This window comes from Nyctereutes procyonoides, unplaced genomic scaffold (genome assembly GCF_905146905.1).
Source record: "Nyctereutes procyonoides isolate TBG_1078 unplaced genomic scaffold, NYPRO_anot_genome, whole genome shotgun sequence".
NCBI classification, from domain to species: Eukaryota; Metazoa; Chordata; class Mammalia; order Carnivora; family Canidae; genus Nyctereutes; species Nyctereutes procyonoides.
In genome coordinates, this window is record NW_026575020.1 from 49496071 (window position 1) to 49509333 (window position 13263).

Consider the following 13263-nt stretch of genomic DNA (forward strand, 5'->3'; position numbering starts at 1 on the left):
AATTTCTCTAAGCTTAGTGGACTGAAGGGTTTTTCTGTGGCCCATTAGAATTCTCGTGGCATTGATTACCTCCACACTCACCAAGGCAAACTTTGGATTCTGATTTCCGCTGTAATTCATGCACAAGAAGAGAACTTGTTGACTGCTCTGACACTTTGGTTTCTGCACCCATCCCTGGAAGCTAGTTGGGAGACGGGCATTCTGGTGTCTCTCTCAGGCTCATATGGGTTGTGTGGACGTGAGTCAGGCCCTTGGGGTGGGCACCCCCAAGGGTGAGTCTCGGGACCTCCCTAGCCCAAGACTAGCCACTTACCCAAGGCATTTCCCTCTGGGTTTACCTTACCAACCTCTGGGTTGGCCTAGTTCCAGCCACCTTCTCTCAGATGTGAACGGAGTAGAAGGAGCATGGGATTTTGGTTGGGCAGGCCTGCGTTCAAGTTCTAGCTCTGTCATTTCCCCAATACGGGGGCCTACAGTCTTGCCTGTGGCACAGTGCATGGGCAGGACAAGCTGCATCTGTACCCGTGCCAACTCTGTGGTCTCAGGAAAGCTGCTTGAGCTCTATCTGCCTCACCTCCCTTACCTGTAAGATGGGAATCCTCGTGATTTGAAATCATATATGCAATATGATTGGGGTGGGAGTCACTTGACAAATGACAGCTATTTTTACTCTGATAAGACAGACAAAGGTAATGCCTATTTATACCTTAGGTCTCCGCTTCCATGTAGCTTCTTTTGAGAAGCACTTAACATGCGTGTATGTGCACCTTGTAGAGCCCAGGAACACCCCGTGCTTCCTGTCCTCAGAGCTCTCTCACACATTGGGATCCTCCACCACCCTTATTGAGCTTTGGGCAACTTGAGGGCAGGGCTTGACAGTGTCCACTGTTCTATTCTGGGCTCCAATCCTATTGTACGCACACCATCATAGCCAGGACTGATTCTAAGTGGCAGCAGCCCAGCTCAGCCAGCCTAAGCACAAAAGAGGCGAAGCTTTCGTTCATAAACTAAACTCTGCAGAGACCCCGTCTTGTGTCTGGGCTTTTGGGCCAGTTGCTTATTCTTTCAGGTTCCTCCATATGATGGGAGAGGTGACCCTTACCCTACATCCTCAGAGCTTGCGGTTCAAAGGGAACGAGAGAGCTATTCCTCACTGTCCCGTTCAGAAAATTCCAGATTGAAGGGCACCTGGGTGGCTCAGTGGTTGAGGTCTGCCTTTAGCTCAGGGCATGATCCTGGGGTCCTGGGATCGAGTCCGCATCAGGCTCCCAGTAGGGAGCCTGCTACTCCCTCTGCCTATGCCTCTGCCTCTCTCTCTGTCTCTCATGAATAAATAAAATCTTAAAAAAAAAAAGAAAGAAAGAAAGAAAAGAAAATCCCAGGTTGGATTCTGAATAGCCCTGCCTGGGTCACGGGCTGTGGGCCCGATCCTTGAGGATGAGAGGTTGTGCTACTCGGCTTAGCCCACGGCAGCGTCTCATGCCCATGTTGGGGCGGGTGGGGGGGGGGTAGGACGTGGGCATCAGCCTAAGAGTCGTGTGGAAGGGGTGGGTGGGGAAGATGCCCGCCTGGTCCAGCCCAGATATTGTCAGGTGAATGTCTACCTTCAGACAGGAAAGGGCTGCCAGGAAGTTTCATGTGCTCTAGAAGCCAAAGTCCAGACTCATCATTGGGGGGGTTGGCTGGGGGACAGGGGGGCGGGAGGAAACACAGTGATGATGCTCACTGGTGAAGGACAGGTAGGAATTTGGAAGGACAAGAGGAAGAGGCAGACTTTCTGGGCTGAGGTGTCACAGAGTCGAGGTGTCGGAGAGGTGTGTGTGGGACACGTGGGAGGGAGAGGGGGCAAGGGCTGCCAGCTGCTCCGGGAACAGGAGTCCTGTTGGGCTGAGCTCCTGGGCTACGTAGGGTGGAGGGGTAGGGTCCTGGAGCTGCCGTGACAAAGTAGGACAATCAGAGTGGCTTAAAACAACAGCCGTCTCTCCTCTCACGCTTCTGGAAGGCTGGAAGCGAGAACTCAAGATGTTGGCAGAGCCATGCTTTCCCTGAAGTTCTAGGGTGGTTTCCTTCCTCGCCTCTTCCAACTTCTGAGAATCCCAGGCGTTCTTCAGCTCGTGGCCGTGTCACTCCATCCTTTGTCATCATATGACCACCTTCCCCCTGTGTGTCTCTGTCTTCTCGTGGCATTCTGTCTCTCTCCTCTTCTTATCAGGACACCAGTCAGAAGAGGTTGAGGACTCACCCCAATCCAGCATGACCTCACCTTGACTATTACATCCCCAATGACTCTATTTCCAAATAAGGTCCCATTCGGGGGTCCGGGGTGGGGAGGCTTAGAACTTCAACCTGTCTTTTTAGGGATCACAGTTCAGCCTACATTAGGCAGCAGTGACTCAGGAGGTTGAAGAGGTAGGTTGAGCCAGAGCATGGAGGGCCATGATGGCCACACAGAAGGGAGTCACTGAAGACTTGAGGTCCGGGGATGGCCTGACCCACTGGTGTGCATGCTAGCAGGGGCTGGAGGAGTGAGCCTGGCATCTCAGAAGGTCACCGAAGTGATCTGGGTATATAGCTGCCGGGTGACATTGTTTGGAGTGGGAGGAGCTGAAAGAGGTGAGAAGTGGCGGAAGGACTTGAAGATAGTATCTCAGTCTCCAGCCAGGTTTACTGGGAGGGATGTGGACATGGAGTCTTGGAGGGAGGATGCTGAGCTTGGTCCTTTGCACACTGAGGCTGAGGTGACATGAGACGACATACCTGTGGCAGTGAATGTGATGCCTGGGTAGTATGAACAGCAGCCGGGGGCCCCACCTCCTCCACACCCCGCCCATTGGTGCCCAGTGCACTGCTCTCCTACACACCTAGAATGTTCTCTCTCCCCCCCATTTAGTGAGTCCTGACACCGATTACCTTGACTACCATGAAATTTTTTTTAATGTTTTTTTAAAATTTTTATTTATTTATGATAGTCACACACACACACAGAGAGAGAGGCAGAGACACAGGCAGAGGGAGAAGCAGGCTCCATGCACCGGGAGCCCGACGTGGGACTCGATCCCGGGTCTCCAGGATCGCGCCCTGGGCCAAAGGCAGGCGCCAAACCGCTGCGCCACCCAGGGATCCCGACTACCGTGAATTTTTAAATCCAGGTAGAGAACCTGGAACTCTGCTAGATGCCTTGTGCACATCATCCCACTGAATCCCTCAAATAAGCTGGTGAAGTAGGGGTGTTATGCTCATTTTGCAGAGGTAGATACTGAGGCCTAGATTAAGTTACCTGTCTTATCTCACACTAGAGGGAGTGGAGGCTGGGATTTCACACAGAGCTGTTTGTCTACATGTTTATCATTCCTATCACTCTGCCTCCCATAGCTCTTGCTTTAAATTTCTCTGACGAGGCTCATCTTGTCTTCTTATCCACATGTCCTAACACTTCTAAAGTTGAGCTACTCAATGGAAAGGCTGTGGTTCCTACCACTAGCTCCCCCAGCAAGCCCTGATGTGGTTGGCTGACCTCCACTGAGGCTCCTGGCAGTTGGAGGTGACCAGCGGGGTGCCCTACCCCAAGGGCCTCTCAGAGGATTGCTATGTTGTGCTCTCAGAGGATTGCTTTCCCTGGAATTGTACAGGACACACACACCCCTGGGGTAAGACTGCACTGGGGACTCCAGTTGCCTGGGGCCCCATCTGGCTGTCCCTGGGGCTGAGAGGAACCCGATCTTGGAAATCCTGTGGCCCATTTGGCCCTTTCTGTGTGCTCCAGCTCCTGGGCTGGACAGCTCTGATGGAGGGGCTCTAGACCACCATAATGACTTTGGATTTACTCAGATTGTAGTGAGAACCTATTAGAGGGCTTCGAGCCAGAAATTAATGTTAGCTGATAAACAGGTTTTGAGATGACTTTGGCTGCCCCATGGAAAATAGGGGGAAGGGGAACTGGGAGCAGGAATGGAAGTGGGGAGCAGGGTTGCCACATACAGCTGGGCAGATTGTGCACTGCTCAACGTCGGACAACAGCATGAATGGCGTCCCCGGCAATTATACAACATGATGGCCCTGGGGAGACAATATAGACTATGGGGCTTGTCTTGGTGCAAGATGGTAGAAGCTGGGATTAGGATGTTAGCAGGTAGGCGGAGAGAAATAGATTCTAGATCTCTTTGGCAGTAGAGTCCTATTAAGAATGTGCTGATGGTTTGGCTGTGGAGGGGGAAGAAAAGAGAGGAATCAAGATGCCTCCTTTGGACTGAGTAATCGAGTGAGAGGTGGTGCCATTTACTGAGATGGGGAAGACGGGAAGGGGAGGAACAGGTGTGCAGGGACAAATCTAAAGCAGAACCAGATAAACTTGCAGAGAAAACAACCACGGGCCACATGGGAGCAACGTCTGGGGCCCAAGACCAGTGGGCCTTTCTCTTCTTGCTCTGGGAAGCCCAGTGAGCCAAGGGACAGCTTGGGTCTGAGACAGAACGGGTAGTAGTGGGCAGGGCCGTTCTATGGGCGTGTGACCTGTGCAGCCACACGGGGTCCCATGCTTTAGGAGGGCCCTGCTCTTGGCTTAAAGCTGTCATTGCCATCTTGAAATGCTTAGTAAATTTGGAGCAAGGGCTCCCTTGTTTTCTCTTGCACAGGGCCGGGCAAATTGCACAGCTGGTTGTCTTGCAGTAAAGAGATGACACCAACAGGCCTGGGCCAGCCCGCACGGAGCTTACAGAACATGCAGATTCAACCCAGGGTGAATCCCGGCACAAGAGATGCTCACACATGCTGTGTATGTAAAGTGCCTGGGTTGATAAGCGTTAGCTGGGAGTGATAAGAATTATTACAAGGGACATTTAGGAGTGTGAGCTGGGAGGGGTCATGGGCCTCAATCTGGGGAGGCAGAGAACAGAAAAGGCCGGGCAGAGACGGATGTTTGTCTTGGGAGCAACAATGTGCTCTGCAAGGTGGAACCTGGTTTGGAATTCGAAGAGTGGGCGCTGCCGGCTGCCTGCACCAGCCAGGACCCCTGTGTCCCCAGGATGTCTGGCAGGCGGGGATGCTTTGGAGAAGCCCCCGCCTGGGAAATGGGTGCGTAGGGATTGAGGGAGGGAAACAGTGTGTCTTCCAGCCCCGGGGGACTGAGGGCCCAGAAGGAATGTCAGCAGGGGTGGGAAGCCAGCACCCCTGGGCTCCCTGAGGCCTGGAGGGAGGCCTCGCCCCACACCTGTTACCCAGTGGTGCATGCCGGGGCACCCACCTTCTCCACCCTCGTTCAATCAGATGGAGGCACCCACAGCCTGCTTCCAAGAGTGGCTGCAGGCCCAAGCCTGCGCTTCTGGAACTTCATGGTGCCATGCCAGTGCTCCCGGATCATGGCCCCTCGTTGCCATTTGTGGCCTTGAAAGATGGCCTTAGGGAGCTAACCCACCTTCTGGGTGAGTTCTGTGGGGTGGAGGCTGTGGCAACCAGCAGGTGTGGGCTGACGATGGGTGGCTGGCCCCGAGGAAGCCCCGTGGAGAACTCTTCTTTCCAGAAACATGAATTCCCAGAACCCTGGTCTGCTCTAGAGACCCCAGAGGTGCTGAGTGTGGCCTCTTAGTTCCAGGCAGGACTCCAATGAGACCAGATGATCAGGTGCCTGGTTTTTCTCTTGAAGGCTTTTTGGGATTGGAGGCTCTCGGGCCAACCCTGAATTAATCAAACCAGTGTTTTATCGTGTTATTTCAAAAAGCTCTTCTTTTTTTTTTAATTTTTATTTATGATAGTGACAGAGAGAGAGAGGCAGAGACATAGGCAGAGGGAGAAGCAGGCTCCATGCACCGGGAACCCGATATGGGATTCGATCCCAGGTCTCCAGGATCGCGCCCTGAGCCAAAGGCAGGCGCCAAACCGCTGCGCCACCCAGGGATCCCTCAAAAAGCTCTTCTGACGCCCGGTTAGCAATTCTCTCATTTCACAGCCAGCTGCATTTTGGAGATGTGTGTATGTGTGTGTGTGTGTGTGTGTGTGTGTGTGTGTGTGCGCGCGCGCGTGCGTGCGTGACCCCCACCAGTCTTTGGATGAAGTCTCAAAGCTTCTTCTTATGCCAGCACCCTGCTCCCCCTCTCTTACCCGGAGTCTGAGGGACTGGGCATGTTTCCTCTCTGCTTAAAATCCTCACTCTGTCTCGTGGAGGGGGTCTCCTCCCGAGACAGGCTGTGCAGTGGGTACCCCCAGACCCTCCCCTTCGGCTTTCCAGACACACTCTGGACTTCCTAGTGGAAGCAGTGTGGTTAAGTGGCACCCACATGGGATTTGGAATCGGATGGGCCTGAGTTTAAACGCTGCCATGGAAACCTGGCTGTGCTGGGTAACGCTGGGGGCCGGCGTGGAGCGCAATGCCTGGGTACAGACCTTGGCTCCTCCGTGTGCGGCAGTGTGTTGTGCTGCCTCAGTCTCCCCATCTCTAATGGGAGTGCTTACCGCAGCACATCCTAGGGCTGCCGTGTTAGATGAGTTGACACCCGTAACACGGTGCTGCATAAGGGATCACAACCATTCGTGGTGAAGCAGAATGACCCAGAAAGGCTTTTGTGCAGAAACTAAACTGTAAGGTCACTGGGGACAGGGACTGTTTCTTTACTTCCTGAGCATCTGTCACAGATCTGCCCCTGCTTGCTGTCTACTCATTATTTTGGGGTTAAATTAGATGAATTGGTACATCACCACCTGAGTTATAAATGAGCATTTTCTCATCTTGAGGACTGCAGACCCGACACCCAGCTTTGTGGGCCTTTTCTCCTACCTGAGAGAGTCTCTTCTGGCATTTGTCTCTGAATCCGTAAGCCTCGGATTGCTTGTTTTTTTTTTTTTTTCATTGAAGTGACATTCTTATGACATAAAACTAACCACTTTAAAGCAGACGACTCTGTGACATTCAGTACGTTTATTGTTTTTTAAGATTTTACTTATTTATTCATGAGGGACACAGAGAGAGAGGCAGAGACACAGGCAGAGGGAGAAGCAGGCTCCATGCAGGGAGCCTGATTTGGGACTCGATCCCAGGACCCCGGGATCACCACCTGAGCCGAAGGCAGATGCTGAACCACTGAGCCACCCAGGCGCCTCTAGAACATTTAGAATGTGGTACGGCTACTGCCTCTATGCAGTTTCAAAATATTTTCATCATCCTAAAAGGAAACCCCATTCCCACCTACGAAGCAGAGTCTCCCCATTCCCCACCCTGCCTCCAGCCTGTTTTCCATCTCTGTGGATTTACGAATCTGGGGCATCTGTATAAGCAAAATTGTACAGTATGTGGCCTTTTGTGACCGGCGCCTTCCACTCGTGTCATGTTTTCAAGGTTCACCCACGTCGTAGCAGGTGTCAGTGGTTGGTTCCTTTTCGTGGGTGAATACCATTCCAGAGTGTGGATGTGCCGCATTTTGTTGGTCCACACCCCCGCTGAGAGCCAGCTGGGCCACAGCCACCGTCCCGCCACGGCCCATAGGAGCGCGCAGGATCTGTCCGAGTACCTGCCCTCACTTCTCCTGGGGAATCCAGTCCTGGTGGTGGAATCGCTGGGTCACCTGGCCATCGGTCTGCCAGATTTTTAAAGTTTTGCCTTATGATCTCTAGGCTCTAGTGTAGTATATTGAGAGAGAGAGAGAGAGAGAGAGAGAGAGAGAAAGGGAAAGGAACAAGGGAAGAGGAAACCATGGCGTTGCCAACACGCCTTGCAGTCCTGACTGCCCTCCAGGGCCATGACCCCTGCAGATGCCAAGGTCATAGTGAAGGGCAGGGTGTCCAGGGCCCTCCCTGCTGGCTGTCACCGGGCTAGGGGTAGCTGCGTCATAGAGCATCTGGGAGGGGCGTGAGAACATGACAGACTTCCAGGGCTTTCCTTAGGCAAGTTGGCCCTGGTGGCTGGGGAGAGGCTGTAGGTGGGGTCCCTTCTAAGCACTGTGTTTTAACCCCCTCTGTCCCAAGTCTTCTGCCAGAATTGTGTGCTCAGAGAAACAGGGATTTGTATGCCTTCCTTCCCCCGCTTTCTTGTCCCAGGCTGGCTTCTATGAGGGCATAGAAAAAAAAAATGTTTCCAGGTCGGTCTAAGCACCCCAAGCAAGCACAGCCCTGGGTGGGGTCTCAGTTGAGAGCTGCTGTCAAGTAGTTTGGGGCCACCACCGTCCAGGGGTTATGGCAGAAGCCAGAGGCCTGAATGGAGGTGGCAGGAGGCAAGCCTGCCAGGCTCTGCAGCACATGGGAAGGGAGTATTTAAACATGCACTGCTCTCTGCGACCTCACCCCCTTGCTCTCACACAGGTCCCTGATGTCCTATCTCATGGCCCTTCACATCATGACACTAATGCTTGCAACCCCCATGCAACCTCCAAAACTTGTGGTGAACCTGTTCAGGGAAACTCTGCTCCTCTGCACACCGCACCCCCCCCCCCTTCCAATCACACTTCCCAGTAATGGTTATTTTGAGGTTTGGTTGCATGTTCCATGAAGTTGCTGGGAAGACACCTCCCCTTCCCTCCCCTCTCCGTCCTCTCCCCTCCCCTACCCCCTGTATTTTAGGAGCTGGAGGTAAGCAGCCAGCAACGTAGGCAAAGCCCTCCTCACAGGGAGCTTGCATGGAGGAAGGATGACTCAAAACGAAAGGGTGCAAAAATAAACCAGATGATTGTGGTTGGGGTCAGTGCTACCAAGTAGGCCCCAGGGTGCCTGATTAGAGCACAGCAGAGGCCCCCTTGCAGGGAAAGAGGGGAGGAAAGGCCATGCAAAGATGCAGGAGAGCATGCCAGGCCGAGGCTGACCTTGGGAAGGAGCTGGCACTTTGCAGACCCAACAGAAGACTGTGAACTGGGGCCCATGGAGGGAGGGAAGGGGAGGCCCATAAGATGGGCTGTGGGGGACCAGGTGTTTAGAGAGTGGACCAGGCAATCATCTCAGGGTATTAAGCAGTGGTCAGAGGGGCACTTTAAAGCCCCCCTGGTGGGGATCCCTGGGTGGCTCAGTGGTTTAGCATCTGCCTTCAGCCCAGGGCATGATCCTGGAGACCCAGGATCAAGTCCCACATCGGGCTCCCTGCATGGAGCCTGCTTCTCCCTCTGCCTGTGTCTCTGCCTCTCTCTCTGTCTCTGTGTGTCTCTCATGAATGAATAAATAAAATCTTAAAAAAAAATAAAGCCCCCCCTGGCTGCTGGGGGAGGATGGGTCCTATGTGGAGAGGAGGGGAGAGGCACGGAGCCCTGCTTTGCTGTGCTGACCTGGCATCTGTGGGCCAGTCTCTCATCCCACCACACCTGGGGCTTTGTGCTGACCTGCCACCCAGGCTTGGGGCACCCCGACATGCACACTTCCAATGTGCCAGGCTGTACCTGAAGCCACCCCTCCACCCCTCCCTCCCCTCCCTACCTTCTGGTCCACCTCAGCTCCCAACCCTGCTGCTGCCCTGCTCGTTCTAGATTCCGGATCGACATCCTTTTGAAACTTACAATATTAAGCATTATTAACTTCTTAATATTAAAAAAAAATCTCAAACGTGAAAGAAAATGAAAAGAGGGGCAGCCCGGGTAGCTCAGCGGTTTAGTGCCGCCTTCAGCCCAGGGCCTGATCCTAGAGACCTGGGATCGAGTCCTGAGTCAGGCTCCCTGCATGGAGCCTGCTTCTCCCTCTGCCTGTGTCTCTGCCTCTCTCTCTGTGTCTCTCATGAGTAAATGAATAAAATATAAAAAAAAAAAAAGAAAATGAAAAGAATAGTCAAATAAACACCAGTATACTCAACCGTTAATACCATTCTGCCATTTTTGTTTGTCCTTGTTCTATCTATAAATAAGGTGGTGGTGTTTTTCCTGAGCCATGTGAAGAGTGCAGCTGTGCTCTTTTTTTTTTTGTGCTCTTTTATTATAAACACTCTAGCATGCATCTCTTAAGAATAAAAACATTCATAGTGTAATAACTTCCTTAGTGTAATAAAAATGTATTCTTTTGAAAAAAAGATTTTATTTATTTATTCATGAGAGACACACACACACACACACACACACACACACACACAGAGGCAGACGCATAAGCAGAGGGAGAAGCAGGCTCCCTGCAGGGAGCCTGATGAGGGACTTGATCCCAGGACCCCGGGATCGCACCCTGAGCCAAAGGCAGATGCTCAAACACAGCCATCCAGGTGCCCCTAAAAATACATTCTTAATGTAATAAAAAATGTGGTATACATAGACCACAGGAGACTATTCAGCTGTAAAAAAGAAGGAAATCCTGCCATTTGTGACAACATGGATAGACCTTGTGGACATGATGTTAGGTAAAAGGAGAAAGACAGGGCAGCCCAGGTGGCTCAGCGGTTTAGTGCCTGCCTTCAGCCCAGGGCCTGATCCTGGAGACTGGGGATCAAGTCCCACATCGGGCTCCCTGCATGGAGCCTGTTTCTTCCTCTGCCTGTGTCTCTGCCTCTCTCTCTCTCTCTCTGTGTGTGTGTCTCTCATGAATAAATAAATAAAATCTTTTAAAAAAAGGAGAAAGACAAATATTATATGATTTCATGTATATGTGGAATCTAAAAAAGCCAAACTCACAGATGCAGAGAACAGATTGGCAGGTGCGGGGGTGTGGGTGGGGGAGACGGGTGCAGGTGGTTAAAAGGTACAAACTCCCAGTCATGAGATAAGAAGGTTCTAGGCATGTAGTAGACAGCATGGTGACTCTGGTTAACAATACTGTATTGTATGTTTGAAAGTTGCTAAGAGACTAGATCTTATAATCCTCATCACAAGAAAAAAAAAATCATAGCTATGGGAAGTGATGGCCATTCACCAAACTTACTGTGGCGATCACTTCCCAGTATATACATGTGACAAATCATTATGTTGTCAGTGGATACAATGTTATGCCAATGCAACCGGAAGAAAAAAAAAGAACAAAAACATTCTTCTACATGGTCATAATCAAGAAAATGGACAGTGATCCCCTGATGTCATCTTACATCCAGCCCACCCTAAATTTCCCCAATTAGCCCTCAAATGTGCCGTAAGTATATTTGAACTGGGATCCAGCCAAGGATCATGTATCACATTTGGTTTGTCTCTTTAATGTCCTATAGGATAGGGATCCCTGGGTGGCGCAGCGGTTTGGCGCCTGCCTTTGGCCCAGGGCGCGATCCTGGAGACCCGGGATCGAATCCCACATCGGGCTCCCGGTGCATGGAGCCTGCTTCTCCCTCTGCCTGTGTCTCTGCCTCTCTCTCTCTTTCTCTCTCTGTGACTATCATAAATAAATAAAAATTAAAAAAAATTTATTAAAAAAATGTCCTGTAGGATAGAATATCCCCCTCTATCTCATTTTTCCCTTGGATATTGACTTTTTGAAGAACTGCACCAGTTGTAGGATGGCATAGAATGTGCAGAATGGTTTGTTAGAATATTTCCTTGTGGTGTCATTTAATTTGTTCTTCTATTAGTTACATTTCCTATAACCTGGACATTGGGTCCAGAGGTCTGATTAGATTCAGTTTAAATATTCTTTTTTTTAAATTTTTATTTATTTATGATAGTCACACACACACAGAGAGAGAGGCAGAGACACAGGCAGAGGGAGAAGCAGGCTCCATGCACCGGGAGCCCGACGTGGGATTCGATCCCGGGTCTCCAGGATTGCGCCCTGGGCCAAAGACAGGCGCCAAACCGCTGCGCCACCCAGGGATCCCCTTTTCATTTTTTATTTTATTTTATTTTGTTTTTTTTTGTTTTTGTTTTTGTTTTTTGTTTGTTTGTTTTTAGTTTAAATATTCTTGACAAGAATCCTTGATGAGGGCAGCCCGGGTGGCTCAGCAGTTTAGGGCTGCCTTCAGCCCAGGGTGTGATCCTGGAGACCTGGGATCGAGTCCCACGTCGGGCTTCCTGCATGGAACCTGCTTCTCCCTCTGCCTGTGTCCCTGCCTCTCTCTCTCTCTCTCTCATATGAATAAATAAATAAAATCTTTAAAAAAATCTTAAAAATAAAAAGAATCCTTGACGAGATCAACTTCCTATCATCCCATCAGGAGACACACAAGGCAGTTGCCCTATTACGAGTGACATGAAGTTTATTCATATTTCTTGATGGTGGAGAAATGGCTAGACTTCTTATATATTTCTCCACAGTATCTAAAAAAGGGTTGAGCATCCAGCAATGTGTAATAAATACAGCTGGTTCTTGTTATTGGCAGTCGTTGCTCTATAAAGTCACTGAGAACACTGAGTTACGGAATACTGAACCATTGCTTCTAGGGCATCTACAGAGTTAGGTTCCTGTGGGCCTTTTGTTACGTTTTTGTCAAAAGATCAGTACAGAACCCTGTTTTATTTATTTTTAAAGATTTATTTTACTTATTTGGGAGAGACAGAGAGCAAGAGAGAGTGAGCAAGAGAGAGAGCATGAGCGAGGGGAGGGGACGGGCAGAGGGGAAGCAGACTTTCTGCGGAGCAGGGATCACCACGCAGGGCTCCATCCCAGGACCCGGGGATCATGACCTGAGCCAAAGGCAGATGTTTAACCAACTGAGCCACCCAGGCACCCCCAGAACCTTGTTTTCTGTGTGTTTCTGTTTAATGACATCTTATTTAACAGAGTTTTTGATTCATTAACATTGAGCTGATGGCCAACAATACTGTAATTCCTTCCTGAATGAAGCTTATCTAGCACTTGTATCTCTCTAAGGCTGTAGTAGCCAGCCCTTCATCCCTACACTTGAGGGCCATTTTGCCATTTTATTTTATTTTATTTTTAATTCTTTTTTTTTAATTTATGATAGTCACAGAGAGAGAGAGAGAGAGAGAGAGAGAGAGAGAGGCAGAGACACAGGCAGAGGGAGAAGCAGGCTCCATGCAGGGAGCCCGGTGTGGGATTCGATCCCGGGTCTCCAGGATCGCGCCCTGGGCCAAAGGCAGGCTCCAAACCGCTGCGCCACCCAGGGATCCCCTTATTTTATTTTTTTAAAGATTTTATTTATTCATGAGAGACACACAGAGAGAGGCAGAGACACAGGCAGAGAGAGAAGCAGGCTCCCTGCGGGGAGCCCCATGCAGGACTTGATCTCAGGACCCCGGGATCATGCCCTGAGCCAGAGGCAGATGCTCAACAGCTGAGCCACCCAGGCATCCCCATTTTGCCATTTTAAACAGTAGAATCACCAACAGAAAGCACAAAAATGCAAAAACTATAGCATGCAGTAGACTGTGGAAAGTAGGACACTTGCTTACAGTGTGAAAGCCAAAACAAGAAGGGGTCACCTTTGTCATCCTCAGCTAG

The 13263-nt window shown here is 50.7% G+C and overlaps 1 protein-coding gene across 3 annotated transcripts in view; it reads left to right on the forward strand.

Moving 5' to 3' along the window:
* Positions 1-13263, forward strand: part of ARSG (arylsulfatase G) — a 108296-nt gene that overhangs the window by 50542 nt on the left and 44491 nt on the right. The window lies entirely within an intron of this gene.